At 36.6% G+C, this 24,606-nt stretch overlaps 1 protein-coding gene across 3 annotated transcripts in view; it reads right to left on the minus strand.

The window, feature by feature from the left end:
• LOC112054660 (uncharacterized) overlaps positions 1–24,371 on the minus strand; it is a 226,855-nt gene extending 202,484 nt beyond the window's left edge. For all 3 annotated transcript variants that reach the window (XM_052884841.1, XM_052884842.1, XM_052884839.1), the window contains exon 1: positions 23,834–24,371. The gene's annotated coding sequence lies outside the window, so the exon portion shown is untranslated. The remainder of the gene's footprint in view (positions 1–23,833) is intronic.
• Between the last annotated feature and the right edge of the window lie 235 nt (positions 24,372–24,606).

The following is a 24,606-nucleotide window of genomic DNA, read 5'->3' on the forward strand; positions in this document are numbered from 1 at the left end:
ACTTAGGTGCGTTAAGAAAAATTTTCGACAAAGTTCAATCATCACTACTGCAAGCTCATTCTCGCAATAGTACTTACTACAACCTACGACGAAAAAAGGTTGAATTTAACATAGGCGATATTGTTTGGAAACGCACATATTATCAAAGTGATAAAGACAAAAGATTCGCAAAAAAACTTGCACCTAAATATATTAAATGCCGGATAATTAATAAAAAATCACCTCTTATTTATGATCTAGAAGATCTAAATGGAAATAATTTAGGAACTTGGCATGTAAAAGATATAAAATTAACAAACTATAAACTTTAATTATTGTTACTGATGTTAGACTAACTGTATGACTCTAAATATATCCTATTCCATTACTTAACTTGTCTACTGTAACTGTACAAAAAAAAAAAAAAAAAAAAAAAAAAAAAAAAAAAAAAAAAAAAAAAAAAAAAAAAAAAAAAAAAAATATATTTAAATATAACTACATCAATACTAAAACTACTATTATTAAACATACTATATATCTTGACGACCTAAAAGTCAAGATATGTTTTTTTCTATTGAGATGATTTATACACTGACCTAAAAAGTGATAAATACTTTAAATTGATAATAATGTAGTGCCATCTCATTGTACAGGTATAGATTATAGACAATTAATTTAACAACTACTATTTGTTATGTGTGAGTATTTGTATTCTATCACAAAAACTCTGTATGATAGGACGCAGTGAGCTTGCTATAAAGTTTCACAGCTATGTTTGAAAAGAAGGAAGAATAAAAGCGAAGACTGAATGAGGAAATGAATGTAGAATGTATGATGAAGTATGTACTGAGCAACATATAACTTATAGGATAGGGGAGTACGGATTTCACTTAGGTAAAAATCCTAGACTAAAAAGGGGGATATGTAACGTTTAACGCCATCTAGCGGAAACTCTATACAATTTAACAAAATCAATAACTCTTTAAAAATTAAATAAAATACGAAAATTAATAATAATAAATGAAAAAATTAATAAATTTAATATTTCTTAAAATAATAAACTAATATCTAAATAAAAATGGAACTTTAAAATCCTTATAAATTCAAATCGGTAGTGTTGACTCGTGAAACGGAATATGTCTTTTGATTTTGACAACTGAGATGAAAAAGCATTTTTGGATTCCTTTTTTCCGTCGACGTTTCTGGAACTATAACCTACTTACCTGTGTAATTACTATCTTGGAGGACAATTACAAAATAGAAGGAAAATTGTAAGAAGTTGTGGCGGGATTGTTATCCACCATATATTTGATTGTTTATAAAAAGAATCTTGAAGTTTTGGTATTTAATGCGAAAAGATTGACCCCGATATCGGGTGAGTGTTAAACTTAATTATAACCTCAATTCAGTTTACTTAGTTGTTTTACACAGCCTGATTAGTTATTTACTATAGAATACTATATACCTTGTGAAAATTTTGTATAGATAAAAATTATATATATGTATTAGTAAAAATAAGTATTAGTAATTGTTAAATTGTCAAATAACCTTTCGGCCTATTCACTATTTTGGTTTTTATTATCAACCTATTGAAATAAACATCAAATCAACTTGACAAATTGTCATCTAACTACATAAGTTATCAACCTCAATTCTCAATTTCTTATGTCAACTAGCATTCTTCAAAGATAGTGAATTAGCCTGCAGGTTAGGTCTAGTTAAATATTAATGTACCTACATGGCATCATCATTGATAGCTGATTTCTGCCGGATACTGCCACTGCTCTCAAGCAGCATCAAGAAGACAAGGATCAGCTGTCAATGTTGCAGGCCATCTGTGGAATCGGGCAAAATCTGAAATGTCCACTATACATATTTCAGGGTTCAACCCACCGTCTCCGATCTCCGTCTGCAGTCTCCGTGTGTGACCTGGCTATTCACCACCTAGACCTACATTTTCACTTATCTACCTTCTCCGTGGAACATCTACGGGAACGGAACATCTACGGGAACACTTCACCACCTAGACCTACATTTTCACTTATCTACCTTCTCCGTGGAACATCTACGGGAACACTTCACCCCTCGGACAACAGGGCAGTGGCATTTATGAACTTTAAAGATCAACGTGCTGCAATTGCAATATTATATAAACCCACGTATCCCCCTAGTTCTATCTAACCTAAAATTTTCTTATCTAACCTATTAAATGATGGTAATAAAAATAAATTGTGTTACACCTTGCTATTTTTATTTGTCGCCTAATTAATAAACAAACTAAAAATCAAACCCGACATGCTAAAGAGTTTGTTTGGTAGAATGCACTAATTTCATTATCTACTGGGTCGAATTCAAAATTCTTTTATTTTTGGACAGCCCTGTAATCGTAACATTTGGCTATATGGCTTGCTTCAGCATTCCTAAGTTTAAAGTACGTTACGTACGTCATTTTGCCGAAAACAACTTCATAAGAGTATTTATTTATTCTTTAAAAATACTAGATTTGTCTTTCAGATAAGAAATTTCTCAGAAGCTTCTCGTTCCTCAGAGAGCACGTTAAGCCGCTGCCCTTGGCTATTATTACTAACATACCATCTTTAGTTACAGAATGTAGCATTATTATTTGCCAATCAACTTTAGAGTAGCGTGATGGGTAAACATCAAAACCTGTCTCTTTTATGAAGAGAGGCCTAGCCCTGGGCCATTAATGCAATAATAGACTGATTTCTTGAACACGTTATCCAGAAAGCAAGAACAAGATTTAGTAGATTCTATGAGACAATTCTTTATACATAAAGAAAATCCAGGTAGATTTTCATGTACATTTAACCTTACCTAAGCTCACGTTACTTAGGCATTCCCAATGTACCTGTAATTTCGGGAAGCCAGTCTGAATGCACTGTATGGCATTGAGTTAAAATATTCTCGTGCGGAGTGTGCCCGACGTATGGCCATGCTATGTTTATGCGTTACGGGTGTCTAATCCTATCGGATTGACCCAGTTCATGGATCCATATGCGTTCCGGAACACACATGCTTGGAGCATAGTTGGAATACAATATCTCAAATGTAGCTGTTTGGTTTGTAATATCTGACAATTTTGACATTACATATAGGTACGAGTACGTACAGTGCTGGTATACATCTATACTAATACTAGCGGACGCCCGCGACTCCGTCCGCGTGAAACTCGATGTAAACTTTCAACTACCTCTACCCAACCCCTACCCAACGTTGAAATTGAAAACCGTGGAAATCGGTTCGTGCGTTCTGGAGTTACAGCGTCAGGAAGGAAAACCCGACTTATTTTTATATAGTAGATTAAAAAGAGGAGATTTGATTGTTTGTTTGTATGCTTTTATTAGGCTCTGGACTGAATAGATTTGAAAAATTCTTTCACTGTTGTGTAGCTACACTATCCCCGGCTGCTATAGGCTATATTTTATCCCCGTATTCCAACGGGAACGGGAACCACACGGGTGAAACAGCGGAGCGTCTGCTAGTGATTTTATAAAAACAGCTTCAGAAACATGTACTCACACGAAACTAAAAAGCGAAAAATAATAATATACCTAATATTTTCTACCTATTAATCACTTTGAAGGCCTACCTTTAGGGTTGGATTTTCCCAAATGTATATGAGACTAATTTCAAATACCCTTACCAATAAAAAAGAATTTTCAAAATCAGACAACTGACTAAAACTTAATGGATGTTCGTTTTTTCCTCGATTGAAAATAAATGTAACAATTTTTGTAAAATACTTAATTTTTAAATACTAAATTTAACTGAAATAAATAGACAATTTTCCTTATAATAAATACAAAAAATAGTTAAGGCAACCACCCGTTCAGTAGGTATTAATTTTTCCTCACACAAAGGGTTGTCTTCGTGATTCTCCTCAAGATATTTCCAAGTCGTTTTAATAATGTATGAAGAAACATGTTGCTTATACAAGGATTTCCAATGTTTTGGGAAACTGCTATATAAGAAAATAAATGGTGAACAACAAAAGGAGCAATCAATTTCAGCACAAAAGTTTCTATAACGAACTTAACATTGTTTGTTAAGGTTCATTTTGATTCATTACAACAAGAGCAGCCTTTGTGGAGCCTCACCTTCGGGCGGTGGGAAATTTATTCGTATCGGCGTCAAATAAAACATTTTAAGCACTTTGTCCTGCGCTATAAAAATGTGACTTTATTGGTTGGTTCCAACAAAGAGACATTTTTTAAAATTGAAAAACGAAAAAAATATTTAACTCGCTACATTTAAGGGTGGGTTTTATCGCTAATATCTCCTCCCGTATTTGTAACGACGAACGAACGAAATGCAGAAAGTATGAGATAATAAATAAATTACAAACAAATCTAACACTGAATCAATTTTTCAAATCGGACCAGTAGTTACTGAGATTAGCGCGTTCAATCAAACAAACAAACAAACTCTTCAGATTTATAATATTAGTCAAGAATATTTGCCTTATTTTTTAAATACCTACCATGTCTAATATTCCCATTCCCCTCCCATCACTCGTAAAGATTGTTAGGAGTTGTAGGACATATTAATTGATTATGAAACACGGCTAAAACTCACGTGATATTACGTCGGAGTATGCCCGACTAGTTTCGAACCCATACGGGGCCCTTAGTCATGAGCTGGTTCTTGCATCGCGGCACGATCCAAACTAACAAACAAATGTTTGGATCGTGCCGCGATGCAAGAACCAGCTCATGACTAAGGGCCCCGTATGGGTTCGAAACTAGTCGGGCATACTCCGACGTAATATCACGTGAGTTTTAGCCGTGTTTCATAATCAATTAATATGAATAACACTCACGATAGTTTAAATTCTAAAATAGTTGTAGGACATGTTAATCAGGCATTTCTTACACACTGGGCACTCTAAGCTCGGCCCCGCAATCAATGCGGCCCTCCTAGTTCCTCCCAAATCACTAAACGATAAGCGATATTCATTGAACAAGTGCTTGCAGGCTGCAAACCTCATTTTATTAAGGCTTAAAGGAGCACAGGCTGACAAATTTTTAAAAAGGCTGAAAGAAGCACAGGCTGACAATTTATGAAAGCTGAAAGAAACACAGGCTGACTAATTTTATGAAGGCTGAAAGGAGCACAGGCTGACTAATTTTATGAAGGCTGAAAAGGAGCATAGGCTGACTAATTTTATGAAGGCTGAAAGGAGCACCGGCTGACAAATTTTATGAAGGCTGAAAGGAGCACAAGCTGTCAAATTTTATGAAGGCTGAAAGGAGCATATGCCGGCAAATTTTACAAAGGCTGAAAGAAGCATATGCCGACAATTTTTATGAAGGTTGTAAGGAACACAGGCAGACAAATTTTATGAAGCCTGAAAGGAACACAGGCTAACAAACTTTATGATGGCTGAAAGGAGCATTGGCTGATAAAATTTTTGAAGGCCTAAAGGAGCAAAGGCTGACACATTTTGTTGAAGTCATAAAATGAGTTAAGGCTAGCTATAGCCAGCTTTTAGTCCAAAACAGAAGTGAGGGATTGCAACGTTTCTAGATTATTCTGCGGCTTGACAGTCGTAAATGCCGGTGTAAGGTAGATTCGCAAAATGGCGTCGGACGGTGCTAGCGGGCCTGCAACAAACGACGCGTTGACATGACAAATTTTGGTGCCTCTACCTCTCAACTGAGAAACTCTATAATCAAGTTTACATAATCTAATGTACGAGTTTGCTTCTACTGGTGACTGAAAAGTGGCTCATTTTTTCACAAAGGTTCAGACTGGCTGTCTAAGAGGGAGCCTTACATATCTACATCTATAATAATATTTAGAGGAAAGATCTGTATTTTTGTATACTCGTATGTAACGAATAAACTCAAAAACTACTAGACCGAATTGAAAAATTCTTTAAAAATACTGAGCTACATTATCAGGGAGTAACATTGTATGTTATCCCCGTATTCCTACGGTAATGGGAACTACACGGGTGAAACCGCGAGGTTTCGCTAGTTGTCATTATTGACTGTGCGGCCACTCTTACAGTGGAATTCATAGACGTTGTATGGGCCCCCCAGGGGATCATTCAACCACTGAGTGTCGAATTTAACCTCTATTTGTTTGAGACTTTAACACTAAGCGGGTGAATGATCCCCTAGGGGTGCCCCTACAACGTCTATGAATACCAATGTTTCTCTTTTCTTTCTCACCTAAATTTTGATCGATCTAAAATTGGAAGCTTGGAAACATGCCTTAACCGTAATTTAATTCCATTGTCTGGCAAGTTCGTTGAATGACATTCCCATGATATGCGGGCGACAGGGGGAAAGTCTGCGCGGGTGTGAAATCGTGCGTATGGGAAAGTGAAGTGCATCAGTCGTGGGTTTTTCATTCATTCATGCCCCCCGGCCCGCGCGGACCATCATTAGTGTTACGTACGTTGTTATATCTTTGGAATTAATAATTCAAAGGACTAAAACATTATTGTTTCTATTTGTGTATCTGTGTAAGGTCTTGTTATATTATTTGATATATGCTGTATCAGTCCTAACGTTGTTTTAGTTAATAAAGAGCTGCCCTAGTAGTTTTGTATTTATTTATGACATTACATTATTTTGGAAGATCTTGGCAAAAATTCAAATACCTCGATTATAGATCTTAATATTAATGTGACAATTCTACAGGATTGTTAAATGTATTCTTCCATCGAAATCTGAAATTCATTCTGGCTTGATCGATTTCCGATCGTATCTGAATTAACGTATTTTTCAATTATTCCCCATATCTTCCATCAATCCCGAGATCGGTTATATTTGGGTTAGGCCGTTCATTATGCCTATACATCACGCATACAAATGTGGGCATTCAACCGTAGTCATGTGCGAATTTAAATTAGCAAAGCTCATTAGTATGCGTCTGTAACATAAAATACATTGCTAGATATTTGACGGATGTAGCCTAGCCAGACACTTAGGGAATATGCTATATTACTTGAGCATTAATCGTGGTAAGGTTAAGTGAAAAGTTGTTCAAAATAGTTGAAATTATATTAATCATCATTATAAACTCATAATCGGCTCATTGCTGAGCCAGTCTCTTCCCAAGATGAGAGGGGTTAGGTCAATAGTTCACCACGCTGGCCCAATGCGGATAGACAGACTACACACACACAAAGAATTAAGAAAATTCTCTGGTATGCAGGTTTCCTCACGATGTTTTTCCTTTACCGTTTTAATTTCAATGCACCCTACAGAAAAGTTGAAATTATATTTGACATAGATACTGAAATTATTAATAGACACTGTCTCGTTGGTGCAGTGGTGGTGATTGGTGGTTCGGATCACAAAGTCATAGGTTTGAGTCCTTGGTAAGGCTATGAAATTATTCTCAGCCCGGAGTTGGAAAGTTTAAGTATGCAATTGAAGCAGCGTGGTGGGTCTAAGCTATATATCCTCTCTCCTGTAAGGAGGTAGGCCTAGCCCTGTTGTAGGCTGTTAAATTAAGCTGATAATGATGAATACTACCTGTACTACTACTTCACTATATTGGAAATTAATGTCCAAATTGCAACTTTTGAATACATTCGGTTAGGCGTCGATATTATGTCAGTCAGTTAAAATTAAAGTTGTTAAAACTATTAAGTTTTTATTCAGATATCAAACTTTATTGAGCTTAAATCTTTTATGAATTTACTATCTTGCGTTTAATTAATTTTAAACAAAATACAAGTACCTAACGTACCTACTCCTGATATGATAGATTTCACTTTTTCAAAGTGTTGGAAAGCTCTATGGGACTAGCTACCAGTAATGTAGTACGAGTTTTATGTGTGGGTCAAATTGATATTTCTTGGGTATAGAACCAGTATTTACTAAAGCAAAACCACTGGCCATTTGCTGATTAAAACAATGTATTTCCCAATGGATTCCGATACGATGTCCGTGCCTACAGTATACCAACTCATTTACAGTATACTGAAAATGAGTTGGTATTGGTATATGGTGGTGGTATATGGTGGTGGTATTGGTGGTATACTCGTATTAAATATCGAGATTACGATGTACCTAAAGCCTAAAATTAATGTGTCCCAATTTGTTGTTTACGTTACGCGTCAATGCGAAATATTTTCATTCGTCTCATTACGTCATCGAGTAAATTTTGACCGGCACTGAACGAATGAATTAACTCACTGTTTTCTTATATTTAATGACACCGTTGTTCTCGATCGACAAAGGTTTTTGTATTAGCTTAAACCAGGGGTCGGCAACCTGCGGTCGATTTAAAATTGCGGTTCTATAATTGCATTTACAAATTTATTTAATTTATTCGGAAAACCTTTGAAAATTGTCCAATGGAATTATGAGTCAGAAGGAACCAAGTCTACCACCAAATAGTCATGATCCAAACTTTCAAAAGCCAAGCCAAGCTGCTATCGATTTACTACTCAATCTTATAGTTATACTAGCGGACGCCCCTTGACTTCGTCCGCCCTTAGAACTCTTTAATCCGACCCTATCGCAGAATTCCCTCTTAGTGGATACCTACTAACTATAAGATACCTCCATGCCAAATTTCCATTTCATTTACGTTTAGCATTTATATTTTAAGATCATTTTAATCATTTAAATTATCTAATTATAGACTATCGTTTCGTTGTGAAACAATGTAAAGATACGAGTATAAAAAGTACTATGTGTAAATAACTAAAAGAAGAAGAGTAGTTTAGTTTAGTGGCTCTTTAAAAACTGTATAGTTTTATATTGTAATTTTTGGTAACTTAACTGAAAAGGTTGCCGACTCCTGGTTTAAACGTATCAACATGCCTACCATTCCATTCACTCAATAACGTATTGTCGTTGCTAAACAAAAAGCTCTTGTGTAAAATAGAAGCTGTAACAAGACCTCAAAAGCAAAACTGTGGCATCTGTTAGCAATTATGATTGTAATTGCTTGCTATATGGCCCGCTCGCACGTGGTTTAATTACTGTGGTGTATACGATGGTGCTATGTCTACACATAAAGAGGCGTATTTTAGCCGATTTCAGCATAAGCTTGTGCTAGCACATGAGCCTGTTATAGCCAGACATGCCTCATTTAATAAATATTGAAACACATACCCGCGTGCGACTTCATCCTCGTAGAATTCAGTTTTTCTTGCAAATCTCGCAAAAACCATGGATTTTGTCGGATTAACAAGTAGCCTATATGTTAATCCAGGGTATTGTCTATATTTCTTTTAAATTTGACCCAAATCGGTTGAGTAATTGTGGCGTTTAAGATTAACAAACATCCATAAAAACTTTCGCGTTTATATTAGTAGGTTTGTCAGTCCATACTCCTACAATAAGCAAAAACGTTAACTAATTATGAAGTTCGGACTGTGGTGGCTTTGGAGGTTGCAGATTTTAAGGGTTCATACGCTCAATTTCCAAAATACCGTACGACGAATACTTTACGACTATAAATTCTCATATTATGTTGAGAAAAACGTAAAAAAAACCTCTTTTTTACTTGGACGGTTTTTTTTTCTATAATTCTTTACAAATTAGCCATTGATTGCAATCTCACCCTGTCCTGATGGTTAGTGATGATGCAATCTAAGATGAAAGCGGGCTAACTTCTTAGGCGTAAGATGATAATCTAAATCCACAACCATTTCGGTTTCTACACGACATCGTACCGGAAACTAAATTGCTTGGCGGTACGTCTTTACATCTTTGCCGCCAGACCTGGACCAATTAAGAAAACCTCAATCAGCCCAACCGGGGATCGAACCCAGGACCTCCGTCTTGTAATTCCACTGTAGTCCATACTTGGATATCGTAGTGACCTATGGTAGGATCGCTGACAAACCTTCATAAAATGTGGTCTATCTGACTACTGCAGGCGCTCAGGTCACATAGGAAATTATTATAGGCTGCAACATATGGAAGCTAGAGCTACTTAGCACACTGGGTGTGGTCGTGGAGGCGATATTTTATAGAGGACGGCGAAATTCAAAGCGTAAGCTTCTATTAGGTTAATTAGAATGACCTCCACCGAGTTGGTGCCAATAAAGCGTACTGAGGGGTGATTTATTTTAACTGATAGCGCAAGAAACATTGGGGAGAATTTAAAAAATAACTAATTAAATTAGATAATTTTAAATAATATTTCTTAATATCACTCTAGCACACTAATATTATAAAGTTTGTGTTTAACTGTGTGTGTAAGTGTGTATGTTTGTTACTCCTTTGCGCTACTACTAAAACGATTTGGCTGAAATTTTAAATGGAAATAGATTTTACTCTGGATTAACACATAGGCTTTTTCTTGTTAGACTTTTCATCCCGCAAAATCCATGGTTCCCGCGGGATTTGTGAAAAACTGAATTCCACGCGGTCGAAGTCGCGATCATCCGCTAGTATACTATTCCTACTATATTCCATCAGAAAACAGTTCTCTTAAATTAACATTAAAGTAGAGAATTTGACTGTTTTGATTTGCGGAATATTCCGGTTAGCTTACTGTGCCTTTTCATTCTTCCCAGAAGTTTCAGTAAGATTTCTCAAGCCGGAGTAGGAATTACCTAAAAGCCCCTGCTTTGAAGAGTATGTTAAGGTGTCTATCCTGGTAATTATCATTAACATCTGCTGGCGATTGTTAGAGGTGAGTATTGGAATCTCACTTGATGGTAGGTGATTATATGCAATCTAAGATGGAAACTGGCTAAATTGTTAAGAGTAGGATGAAATCCCCTTTTGATTTCTAATCGACACCGTACCGAAACGCTAAATCGCTTTGCGGTGCGTCTTTAACGGTAGGGTGGTAACTAGCCACGGCCGAAGCCGTCAAAAAGCTCCATATCCCCTCTCCTATGAGGAGGAAGGCTTGATCATTTAGTGGGCAGTTAAAATAGGCTAGTAATGATTAGCAGAAAATAGAAATTCCATACTGAAATAGTAACAAAATTTACTCAAACCAACATTAGATATTGATTTTTATTATAAGGTCCAAAGTCATTTACGATTGCATAAGAAATGGTTGTATTTAATCATTAGTCTTACAAAAGTTTAATTAAATTCAATCACCAAGCAAATTCTTTATAGTTGATATCGTGCCTACGTTCCACTTCAGTTGCACGTAAAATCGTTGTAAACTAATAACTTGATACCCAGTTCAACGAAACAGCGAAATAATAATGAATAAAATATCACAGGACGCCGCGATCGGATAGTCGAAGCACACAATTTGTTTAATAAAGTGAACTCACATAAAGTTTTAATGAGCTCCAATAAATGCCAGATAATTCTACGTTGATACTTTAATACGCCGCTGGATAATGTATAGTTAAATTGTTTTTATAATTAGGCTTTCATTAGTAGATCCATTTTGTTTTGTGTGAAAACACAATACTGTTTAATTGTAATTAGCAATGTCTATCACCATTATCGGCCTATTATAATGTACTAGTCGTGGCAATAGTTCGAAGAGCCAATGGATGTTGGGGTCCCAAAGTGCTGGAATGGCGACCCCGCAATAGAAAGCGCAGTGTTGGTCGACCCCCAGGTGGACTGACGACATCAAGCGAGTCGCTGGATACAGGTGGCTCAGTATCGTGATGTTTGGAAGTCCCTACAAAAGGCCTATCCTGCAATGGACGTCCATCGGCTGATATGATGATGATGATGACTCGTACTATAGCAGGCTAATTCACTAACTTTGACGTATGATAGTTCACATATTGCCTACCATAGATTACCTCAATAAAATACAATATTCAAAAATGTACGTTTATAGTATTATATTATTTACGGTATGACTACGTTTTTTTTACTCGTGATTCCCGATGTTATTCGTTATCTTTTATTTTTTTCCGGTCATCCATTTTATTTGAATCGATAGGCGTGGTGTAGGAACATGCAGGAGGGATCCGAAGGGTGAATAATGAAGGGTGCAGTGGACAGCTGTTCGGAACATTACTCCGCGGACGATTCATGGCATAGTTCAACTTAGTTGAATCTGCTAGAGACGTAAACCGTTAAATAACTTGAACACTTCCTAGTTTTTTTAACAGCTATTATAATTGCGGCTATTTAAATAAGAGTTATTTTTAACGATATTAGAACATAATGGGAAAGGGGATAGAGCTTAGACCCACCGTGATCTAATGCGGGTAGACGGGCTTAGCGTGATAATTTTGAATGAAACGAAAATTATTTTTTATTCTCAACAAGTTAGCCTTTTACTACAATAATATCAATCAATTTCATACAATCGCTCTTGATGGTAAGTGATGACACAACCTAAGATGGAAGCGGGCTTACTTGTTACGATGAGGATGAAAATCCTAACCCCTTTCGGTTTCTACACAACATCTTACCGGAACGCTAAATCGCTTGGCGGTACGTTTTTGCCGGTAAGGTAGTAACTAGTCACGGCCAAAGCTATTATTCATCCATCATTATCAGATGTTAATGATAATGATCAGGGCCGACGGCTTAACGTGCTCTTAAAGATACGGGGATAAGACTCCACCAACTTTCCCATTTCAGGCTGAAAATATTAATGAATTTTTAAGAAGAAAGAGCAAAATCCCTGAGACGGCGTGTGAAGTAATGATAATTTTATACTATAGATCGGTTATGTCCCTACAAAATCAAAAAGCAAAAAGTGATCCGAATAATGGGCTACAATACTGAGCGCACACATGCACAATTTGGTCTTTTCATTTTGTCATTCCATTATATATTTATTATTACATTGACATAAAATATATTATGTATAGCAAGATTCATCTGAAAGTGAAAAAAGAAAGTTGAGTTCAAAATATGACCCTCCATGTCACAAACTAAATAAAAGCGTATACAAATAATACCCAAACAATATCACATTACATTCTACAAACGTTCCAGAATCACAACTCATATTATACTTACTTAGCTACAGCATAAATATCGATGAATTCTGTCCAAAGGCGGCAGTGAAAAGGGTTAGGTCAGCGATAGATAAGGGAGGACAGTTACCAACGTCTTTGCCAGATCGTAAAGTTATTTCGGCGGACCCAACTTATCTGCGTAAATTTCAATTTGAAATGACACTCCTTTGGGATCCAATCCTAGATTATAGATACATAAACAGTTCATTTGGAAGCAAAGATAAAAGCTCGTATTAGGTATTGAAATCTAACTTGTATTATAACAAGTACCTAGAAGCAGTAGCGGATTTACAAATTTGCCGCCAGTAGGCTTTTTTTTTTAATTTAATTTTTGCAGCCCCTGAACTCTGAAATTCGATAGGTATCGAATCAATACAATTACCATAAATTGTTTCAATATAATTGCAAGTTTTAATATCTTTGTAAAACTGTATAGGGAATACAGGACTAAAATATTAGAATTATGGTTACATTTTCTTCATTTCTGTAGAAGATAAAGTTTTTTGGGCCAAATTTGCCGCCCTCTAAAATCTGCGGCCCTAAGCTCCAGCCTACTTAGCCTACTGGTAAATCCACAACTGCCTACGAGTTGATATGTTTTACGTAATTTATTACATACGATTACGAGTATTGGTAGATTTAGTGCCCTTAAATTTCCTAATTTATGTTAAATTTCCTAATTTTAATTAAAAATATTATATAAGATAGCTTTAAAACAGCCTAACGTCCTAATTTAGAAGCTTAGCTTTTTAAATATTACATACAATAAACAACTAAGAAGTTCAAAAAATGTAAATTGTATGTACCGAACTTCATAAATGGGTATGGTAAGAGAAGGCTGGAATATATTGTTCCAACAATCTTTAACGATTTTCCGGATGCGGTAAAGAATCTTCTAAAAGATACCGAACGTACATAAGCAGAAACTAAAGAATTATTTTTTGGGACAGCCTGTGTAGCGTCGCAGCACCGGTTCACTCACACTTTTATTTAACTACCCTATAATGATTATTCTTGGTATTTATCCTCTTCTGTTTGTTAATCTGTTTATTTATCCTCTTCTGTTTGTTAATAATGTTCTGTTTGTTCCTAAATATTGTATTATGCAATAATAACCAGTGCACAGTAAAACCAACTGTGGTTTGTGTTGCACTATGGTTAGGCTTAAATTCAATGTGTTGTTTGTTGAATAATAAATAAATAAATAAATAATAAAATAAACCAATAGATACCTAACCTGCCCCACCTCTTGGTTTAAAAAATAATAATAAATTCCTAAATTGATCAGAAGTGGGACCTAGACCCAAATACACCTCTGCCTACGAGTTGAAATGTTTTACGTAATTTATTACATACGATTACGAGTATTGGTAGATTTAATACCCACATTATGTTAAATTTCCTAATTTTAATTAAAAATGTTATATGTATAACATAGCGTCAAAACAGCCTAACGTATTAATTTAGAAACTTATCTTTTTAAATAAATCATTAGATACCTAACCTGCCCCACCTCTTGGTTTAAAAAAAAAATAATAAATTCCTAAATTGATCAGAAGTGGGACCTAGTCCTAAAGTCTAGTCACCTCCCTCACCAAATACACATTTGCACCAAATAAGTCGTCATCAAATGATCGCAGTAGAAAGTCTACTTCAAAACTTTTTTGAATTATAAGCCCCCATTCGCTCAAGCGTTTTTTTAATGGACGTTAAAAAGCGTTGTAATATAGTATGAAGTTAAATGAAGCTCTATCTCCAACGCCCAAAATTGAAAATGCAACACAGCTCGAAAAAAAGCGTCGCGTATTTAAAACGCTAATGTGTGAACATGTAGGTACTTGGGAATGCATTTGTTGTATTTGAACGCTTTTTTAACGCCCGATAAAAACGTTCGTAAGAATGGAGGCTTAAGGCGATATTTTTAAATGGGTCAATATTTTAATCTACCAACAAGAAAAGTGCTTCAAAGTTAACCGTAAAATGCTGAAAAATTAAGTTTCCAAACAGTTCTAATCTAGCACAAGGGCATTGCAGAGCGGAGGCACGCTTCTTAATTCCCTTTCATAAACTTTTATCCCACATTCATTGTACCACTTGTGTAAGAAGATTAGTCTAGTCTTTTATGGTCGTTTTATTAGGTACATCACGGCCAGACTCGGAAAATTGGCCTAACAGTTATAACAGCATATAAGATAGTTTTAATCTTAATGATAGGGCGTTGTAACTAACACAACCCGCTTTCAAACTAAACTTTTATATCATATTTCTGAATTTTATTTATATGTTTTAACTTTACAGTTCGACTGTTTTTTTTTTATTCACTATAAGTTAGCCTTTGACTACAATCTCACCTGATGGTAATGTATAAGATGAAATCGGGCTAATTTGTTAGGAGGAGGATAAAAATCCACACCCCTTTCGGTGTCTACACGACATCGTACCGGATAGCTAAATCGCTTGGCGGTACGTCTTTGTCGTTAGGGTGGTAACTAGCCACGGCCGAAGCCTCTCACCAGCCAAAAACGATATTAGACACTTTGCCTTACATAGGTGTTGGTTAACATATAAATGCAGACACAAAGACCTTCAGTTTTTACTGTGCAGTTTTAACAGTACAGCTAATCGAAATTTCATTCAAAATCATAAGAAAAAACTAGACATTTAAATCTGTACAAAGATAGTTCTTAATTTTGTCTACAAACGAAATCATATCAGCCGATGGACATCCACTGCAGGACATAGGCCTTTTGCAGTGACTTCCAAACATCACGATACTGCCACCTGCATCCAGAGAATGCCTGCGACTTGCTTGACGTCGTCAGTCCCCCTGGTGGGTGGGTCGTGGTACAAACGAAAGCAATAAGAAAATAATATCATTTTATTTGAGAAACGCAATAATCGTACAATATATCACAATTCTCTTTAAAATGTAGTCCTTAATATTATAAAATTAGGGAAAGTATCCGTGCAAAGTTGTGCTGTCAACAAAATTGTAATTAATGTAAGCTTCGGATGATCCAATATCGAAGTTTTGTTGGAGATCAGATACGGAAACTTGGCGGGAAGTGAACGAGGAAACTGTTACTTTGACTGGCTCAAATTATTTATTACTAGCGGACGCCCGCGACTTTGTACACGTGAAATTCAGTTTTCCAGAAATACCGCGGAAGCCATAGATTTTCCGGGGATAAAATTTTACTTGTATGTTGCTTTATAACCTCTTCTATCATCCAGTAATAGTCCCTTTAAAATTGGTTAATCCATTCCAGATATTAGCCCGGACAAACACATAGACAGACCAACAAAATTTAGTTTGTTTGTGTTTTAGTATCGTGTAAATAATGATTTGAGAAAACAGGAAGGCTTATATATGGAATATAAATAAGCCTTCCTCGATAAATGGGCTATCTAACACTGAAAGAATTTTCCAAATCGGACCAGCAGTTCCTGAGATTAGCGCGTTCAATCAAACAAACAAACTCTTGAGCTTTATAATATTAGTATAGATTAATTTACTGATATTTCAGCGCGACTTCGTCTTTAAAATTCCATTGGTGTCTCAATAGCTTCACGGTAAAAGGACCGGAGTATACAAAGGTCATAGAATATAATTGTTGTAGCCACAAAACACTTTTTCCAACTAATTTGTAATTGGAGAGGAACGTGACTATTGGTCGTAATTTAAAATTATGGCAAAAAAAACTGGTAGTTTTCATTAAAGATAAGCATTCCTGATAATTTCTAATATGCTAACCCGTACATTGTTTGCTTGTGATTATTCAAGACAAATTAACCTATGTATATAATAGAGGTACTATGGGGTGTTCTCTATAGAAGTAAAGAGAAACACATTCTCAAATTGTGCTTACATTTACTAGTCAAATATTAGTGAACGAAAGATATACTTAGGTAATTTTTAGACACTACAAAAAACAGTGTAATTGTGAGGTGCCACGGAAACCATACCAAATTACCATACTATAAAATTTAATTCTTAAAACAAATTACATAAGTACCTATTGTAAAAGATGATTTTAAAATGGATTTTACTAAGCGCAGTCGCTAGATGAAGACACAACTCAAAAAGTTAGTTGAAAAGATGGTCCACTGAAATCCCATAAACTTAAAGTTAAGTTTTCACAAACTTCCACACTAAAGTAATTAGTATTTAAGTTAAACTTAGTGTCTTGAGACTTTGTGTTTGGAAGTCTCCGAATTTGATTTGGTTTAATCTAGACTTACGTTCACTTCAGTGTAGACTGAACATCCAAATCATTCAATCTATAAACGATGATTATACATAATGAATTTATTCAGGGGAATAAGATTAAATAACTCTTGTTTAACAAAATCTACTATGCCGTTCATGCAAACTCAGTCATACTCACGAATTTTTTTTTTAAATTTATATTTAATCTAGCGGACGCCCGCGACTTCGTCTGCTTGGAATTTAGTTTTCACAAATAACTCGGAACCAAGCATTTTCCGAGATAAAAAGTAGCCTATGTGTTAATCCAGGCTATAATATATCGGTTAAGAAGTCGAGGCGTGAAAGAGTAACAAACATTCATATCACTAAAATCATCATTTTTCGCAAATCTCGGGAAACCTTGGATTTTTTGAAATAAAAAGTAGCCCATGTGTTAATACAGAGTAAAATCTATTTCCATTCCAAATTTCAGCCAAATCGCTTCAGTGGTAGTGGTGATAAAGAGTAATAATATTAGTAGGGTTAATATTTGCGTATGGAACTTGGTGTGGAACGAACTCACGGGAATAGAACTCTGTTGACTTTAGCTGGTTAGGGAATTCGATAGTTCCTTGATAAGTATCTAGGGCAGGTTTTCACCACCAAAACGAAAGCAAACCCTACCAACCTTTCGATGGTGCATGCCTAGAAGCCAGGAGACAGCTTCGCTAGGACGACTTGCCAATATAGATAGATAGATAGAGAAAGAAAAATGTAATAGCATTTGAAATTATATGATATTTGTTATTTTTTATAAGCCACATTCTTCTGCGAGGCAATTTTACCACAACATAAATATAACAGCTATCAGACTTCGAATGGTATGAGTTAACCTTCGCCCATATTCCCAAAGTAAACTGTTTATGTTACCAGAAAAACGGGAAGAGAATATTAAACGCTGCAGTCTGTATTTATGCATACCACAGTGTGGGTGATGTTCGTAAATGATCGAATACATATTTCTTACTAACAACGTGGATCGAACATCAATTTGCAAGCATCCGGTTGCTCTAATTAGTGAAGATAGGAGATGAGATAACTATTTATTTATTGCTGCCATCGGTGTTTTATTAGTTCCAATGATTACGACATTATAATATAAAGACTGGTGGATATACGCGACTTCGTTCAAATGGAACTCGGTCACTTGGTTTCGGAAAATTCAGATAGTTGTTTAACTTTTCGTCGATAACAAAGACAGAACTTGAACTGACACACTGTTTTTACTCATCATCATCATCATATCAGCTGATGGACGTCCACTGCAAGACATAGACCTTTTGTAGGGACTTCCAAACATCACGATCCTGAGACGCTTGCATCCAACCAATCCCTGCGACTCGCTTGACGTCGTCAGTCCACGAGGTGGGGGGTCGACCAACACCGCATTTTCTAGTGCTGGGTCATCATCCCAGCACTTTGGGACCCCAACGTCCATCGGCTCTTCGAACTATGTGCCCCGCCTATTGCCACTTCAGCTTCTTGACTTGAGATATGTCGGTGGTTGGTTCTTCTGCGGATTTTCTCATTTCTAATTCGATGACGCAGAGATACTCCAAGCAAAGCTCGTTCCGTCGCCCGCTGTGTAACTCTGAGCCTTCATAAGAGACCGATGTTTTTACTCAATGATTACTAAACTGAACTAAAACTAATATTTTAAAGAGGTATAGATAAATTTTGTTACTTCTGTGAGGTTGTAGGGAATAATCTCTGGATATACTAAACCAATTTTGAAAATTCTTTTATCAATGGAAAGTTACTTCTCCGCGGAGTAAAATAGGAATATTTTATACCTTTATTCCCATGGGAACGGGAACTGCACGGCTAAATCGCTGGGGTTTGACTAATGTTGTTATAATCACGATCCAACGGGACATTATGATAAATCGATATGACCAAAATATTTGGGCCTTACAAAATCCAATTTGTTAAAATATGCAGGTATATTTTGCTCGCTTTACATTTTGTGGTGCCACAATCGTACCACACTGCCCTGTAAATTTTACTGCCGCAATATTCTAACCTAATTAGCTATTTAAACCCAGTCCGTGAACTACATCTCTGAAACATTTAATTGGTTTAGAAACAAAGCTACTAAGTATACACTACGAAGCACTCGCGAAGAAACAAGAAGTTAACAAGGGAGCACGTAGTTACGATTAATTAAAAATAATTGAGTGTAATAGAACTTCGGACACTGTTAGAATAACAACAAATGTAAACTTGGTCACGCCTTAGGCGAATTAAGCGAGGGAGAATAATGGACTGCTTACAAATAAGTTGACTGGAATAACATACTAAATAAATGTTATTTCCTTTTAAAGAAACGAAAATAAAAGTCGTACTTTATAGAAAAGATTCTACTTACGTACTTTATAGAATATTTTTAACATAATAATTCAACAATCGACTTCAAAATCACAAAAACTTAGTTTGTTTTTGTGATTTTGAAGTCGTTTGAAAGCGTAAAATAACATCGTATGTGCTACCTTCTGATCACTTTGAAGGCGGTGTCAAGCTAGTGGCGTATTAATTAAAGCCGTTTCTGAAAGAACCTCGGGGAAAACCGTCTGAAAATGCTAAAACTTTATAATTTAAACGGCTAGAGTTAATGCATTGCAAACTGTGTTGGCACCGCTTTCAAAGAATTGAGAACCTCCTCCTTTTCTTTGAAGTCGGTTAAAAAGGCTTTCGGTTAGACTTTGTGTTTGAACATTCGAATCTCACATTGGGGAAAAGTTATTTTTGTAAGAAGGCATCCCGGAGACATGAATTTTCTGGTATTGCTGGAATTCCGCTTCATTATTGCTTTTATGCCATTCTTCTAGCACCATTCAAATTGTGAGATGAAGAAAACAAAGTTAACACAGAGAGCCCTAAAGATAAAGCCTCAATAGCTCAACGATATGGATTTGATTCCCGCCCGCTGGAATATTGTCGTACCCACTCCTACCAGTCAGACAGACAGTAGGACAGACAGACATCGCAACTATAAGTATAGTTAAGTCAATTATAAACTATGTTGACTATCGAAAGAATGATATTTTATACTAGAGAGAGGCCACTAGCGTATCAAAACTGTATATCGAGTTGTGTGTTTGGGAAGTGTATAAACTATACATTAATATATAATGTAAGTAAACACAAAATTGTGCAAGTGTGCGCTCAGTAGAGTCGCTAAATTCGGTGATTTTGCAGGCACGAAACATTCTATAGTAGGTATAAAATAATAATCATTGCTATCGAACCTTGTCAAAGTAATCAACGATCTAATGCGGTTATAAAAACCGTCTATATAGTATCGATGTTTCATAATTGTAATCGGTCAAAGAGCTCCGTATAAATACCTTTTTGTGTAGTTGAATGGTGTAAAAACCTGACAAAACTTCTAATGAATATAAGATATATGTCAAATCTAAGCTCGTTTTCCTCATAAAATGATAGACAATTTTGTTTGTGAATTTGGTTCTTTGGTCCTTCTATATTTGGTTTGAGGTATCCATATCCATGCCACATGCAACTTCTACGCGTAACAAACCGTGTCTACGCGAATAAAGGAAGCTTCAATTACAAATAATTAATGGCGAGTGTTGCGAAGACAACGCATTTAGCAAAGAAACAAGTGTGATATCATTGCCATTGACCTTAGTGCTAAAAATTATTGATGACTAACCTCTTCATGCCCGCTATTACGAATAATTTTCACACATTTTCAGGTATCAATTGACCGAACAAACAGCCTGATGCTAAGTGGAAAACTATAGCCGTATTGACAGCCGCGTGGCGCAGTGGGTAGTGACCCTGCTTTCTGCATCCACGGCCGTGGGTTCGATTCCCACAACTGGAAAATATTTGTGTGATGAACACGGGTGTTTTCCAGTGTCTGTGTGTATTTATACATTATATAAGTATTTATATGTAGTATATAATTCTATATTAATATTATAATATCAACAATCTTAGCACCCATAACACAAGCTACTCTGTATGCTTACTTTGGGGCTAGATAGTGATGTGTATTGTTTAAGTATATTTATTTATTTATTTATTTATAGCCTGTTAAAGAGTAACACTTAGTAGTAAATGTTATAGTAATACGTCCTAGTATGTCCATCATGATCATTTTTACGGAACCCTACAGGGCCAGGGCCTGTAGCCAAGTGGCACTTCGATTCTTTTTCTACAAACGCCAACGCTTCGAAAAATAGAAAGATGTATGGGAATGACAGATCTAATCGACAACTTGATCACATGACCTGTCGATAGCAAATGTCATCATCATCATCATCATCATATCAGCCGATGGACGTCCACTGCAGGACATAGGCCTTTTGTAGGGACTTCCAAACATCACGATACTGAGCCACCTGCATCCAGCGAATCCCTGCGACTCGCTTGATGTCGTCAGTCCACCTGGTGGGGGGTCGGCCAACACTGCGCTTACTAGTGCGGGGTCGCCATTCCAGCACTTTGGGACCCCAACGTCCATCGGCTCTTCGCACTATGTGCCCCGCCCATTGCCACTTCAGCTTCGCAACTCGTTGAGCTATGTCAGTGACTTTGGTTCTTCTGCGGATCTCCTCATTTCTGATTCGATCACGCAGAGATACTCCTAACATAGCTCGTTCCATCGCCCGCTGTGTGACTCTGAGCCTTCTTATGAGGCCCATAGTTAGCGACCAAGTCTCGGAACCATAGGTCATCACTGGCAACACGCACTGTTCGAAGACTTTTGTCTTCAGGCACTGAGGAATTTCGGACGAAAAGATGTCGCGAAGTTTCCCGAATGCAGCCCAGCCGAGTTGGATTCGACGGTTCACCTCTTTCTCGAAATTGGACCTACCTAACTGGATCATATGTCCTAGATATATGTATTCGTCTACAATTTCGAGTGCAGCGTTCTCAACTATAACTGGGTGGAGCGATACATGAGCATTACACATTATTTTTGTTTTGCCCATGTTCATTTTCAGGCCCACCTGTTGAGAAACGCTGCTGAGCAGCAGCGTTTCTCAGCAGCGTTTCAGCAGCAAATGTCACTCCCATACATTTTTCTAGTTTTCGAAGCGTTTGCCATCGTAGAAAGAGAATCGACGTGCCACTAGGCTACAGGGGCTGGTCTCCCTATAGGAAAGGGGATATGGAGCGTAGACCCACCACGCTGCTCCTATGCGGGATGGTGGGCTTAGCGTGATGATCTTTCTTTAACGACAAGTATCAGATGTTAATGATAATGCCCGGTACCGACGCCTTAATGGCACCACCATCTCTGAACTGAGAATTTAACTGATGATTTCTCAAAATAATGAAAAGCTCTGTAGGTATTACGAGTAAGGTTCGACCAAGGACTCGAACCCACAAGGCTGTGGGTTGAGGTGTGTGTGAACCGAAGCCACATTGGCTAATCACTAGACCAATGAGACAATTGATAGTGAGAGATGAGATGTCCGTCATAGGTTTTAAATCTCCTTTGCCTATAACTATATATTACAACGTATTTTTTGAGCCAGTGATGACCTACGGATCTGAAACTTGGTTCAAAGGCTCAAAGTTACTCTGCCGGCGATTGAGCGTGCTATGCTTGGAGTTTCTCTGCGTGTTTGAATTATAAATGAGGAGATACGCAGATGAACCAAAGTCACTGACATAGCTCAGCTAGTCGCGAAGCTGAATTAGCAATGGGCAGGCCACATAGTTCTAAAAGCCGATGGACGTTGGTGTCCCAAGGTGCAGAAATGACGACCTCCCACGACTGAGGACATCAAGCAGACTACAGGAAGCCCCTGGATGCTGGTGACTCGAACCCGTTTTGCTTGGAAGTCCATGCAAGAAGTTTGTGCCCAGCAGTGGACGTCTATCGGCTGATATAGAACAAGGCCCTGGCACTAAGAGCTACCTACCTATTGAACCAACCTACCTACCAAGTACTACCTACTGAAAAACCTACTACTACCTGTAAGCTACCTACGACGTAGCAGTTGTCTACGTCATCAAACCTACAAATTTTTATTTTTTCTTCCTCTAAACCGGCGACGTTTTTCCAGAAGCTCAACAAATTACCACGGAAGTAATTTCCAACTCGAGAATACCTACTTAATACCTGTAAATTTTTGGAAAGTCTTTCCAGAATAAATTTGGAAATTAGGTACTATAAAACTTGGAACCAGAAAACCTTTTGGAAAAAGAAGGTCTCGTTTAATTAAGAAAAACTCATTGTGTAGTTTCTGACGGAAATCGATTTTTGTCAAGCATATTATGCAGTGGGTAGGTAATTTGAGTACCTAAAAAAAGTAAATCTATTAAATGTTAATTAAAAGATTTTAGTAGCATAATTCATCATGCGAATGAATTATAGATATTCATCTCCTGATTTATAAATGCAAGTGCAAGAGAGGCATGAAATTAATTTTAATAAAAACCTTATAACCTTGAAACTTGAACATAAAGAGTTACAAGATTTTCCTAAAACCTAGATATTTTAGGTAAGTGTCTATAATAATATTAGTATTAGATTAAGTAATTCAGAATCAGAGTTATCATAATTTAAAAAAATAACCTTTAGATTATTTAATTAAAAAAATATTAAACAAAACTTTATTGCATAAATAACTGCATTAAGTATATTTTGGTTAACCATGGTGTACTTACGTTTAGTTTAAACACTATTTAAATTAATTTTATTTAGATATATGATTACTTACCGCAATAACAGCTTCAAAATGCAGTCACAGATGTCCTTTTCTCGTATTTTCGTCTTTCGCTCGTTATCCTCGTACAAACGCACACCGCACTGACAGTAATCGCATTACAAACGTCCTTTACGCGTACAATTTCAGCTGCAACCCGAGATGTGGACCGCGAACCAACTCACTGATCAATTCATGCCGTCTTATAACACGACTAGGCGCTATAAACTCGTGCCTCGTGGAGCCGGCTACACTCTGTTGTCTTTCAATACATAAACAAACTGGCTCAACGCTCTGAACATAGCTTCGTGTGAAAACTGGGAATCCGAAAACAACATCACAGTGTACGGTTTGAATTTCGAATTTCGCGTTACGCATTAACTCTGATACAAAAGCTTTCTCTCACACGTGTGTAAGAACATCGTTTACAACTTAACGGAAACAAAGGAATCCTTTAAGTTGTTGTTATTATGAGTTGTTAGCAAATATGATAGTATCAGTATTATTGAGAAAGCTTTAGTTTAGCGCTAGTGTGACGTAAAACTTCTGCGGCTGCGCGTAGAAACGAAGGGGAGACGATCCTTTGGCAACAGACAAATTTGTGCATTGCGGCCTTGGAACAAGGTTTGTTTGAAACTGCATTGTGTCTCCTCACCACATTAACGAGAACAAGGCAAAGTAATCTGAATTCTAAAACACAGACAATAAAGTTTGCAGTCGAATGGAAATGTATAATTAAATACTGCAAGCGGATATTTCACGTGTGCTTAGGGATTTGGAGATAGAGA

Source organism: Bicyclus anynana, chromosome 12 (genome assembly GCF_947172395.1).
Source record: "Bicyclus anynana chromosome 12, ilBicAnyn1.1, whole genome shotgun sequence".
In the NCBI taxonomy this organism is placed as follows: Eukaryota; Metazoa; Arthropoda; class Insecta; order Lepidoptera; family Nymphalidae; genus Bicyclus; species Bicyclus anynana.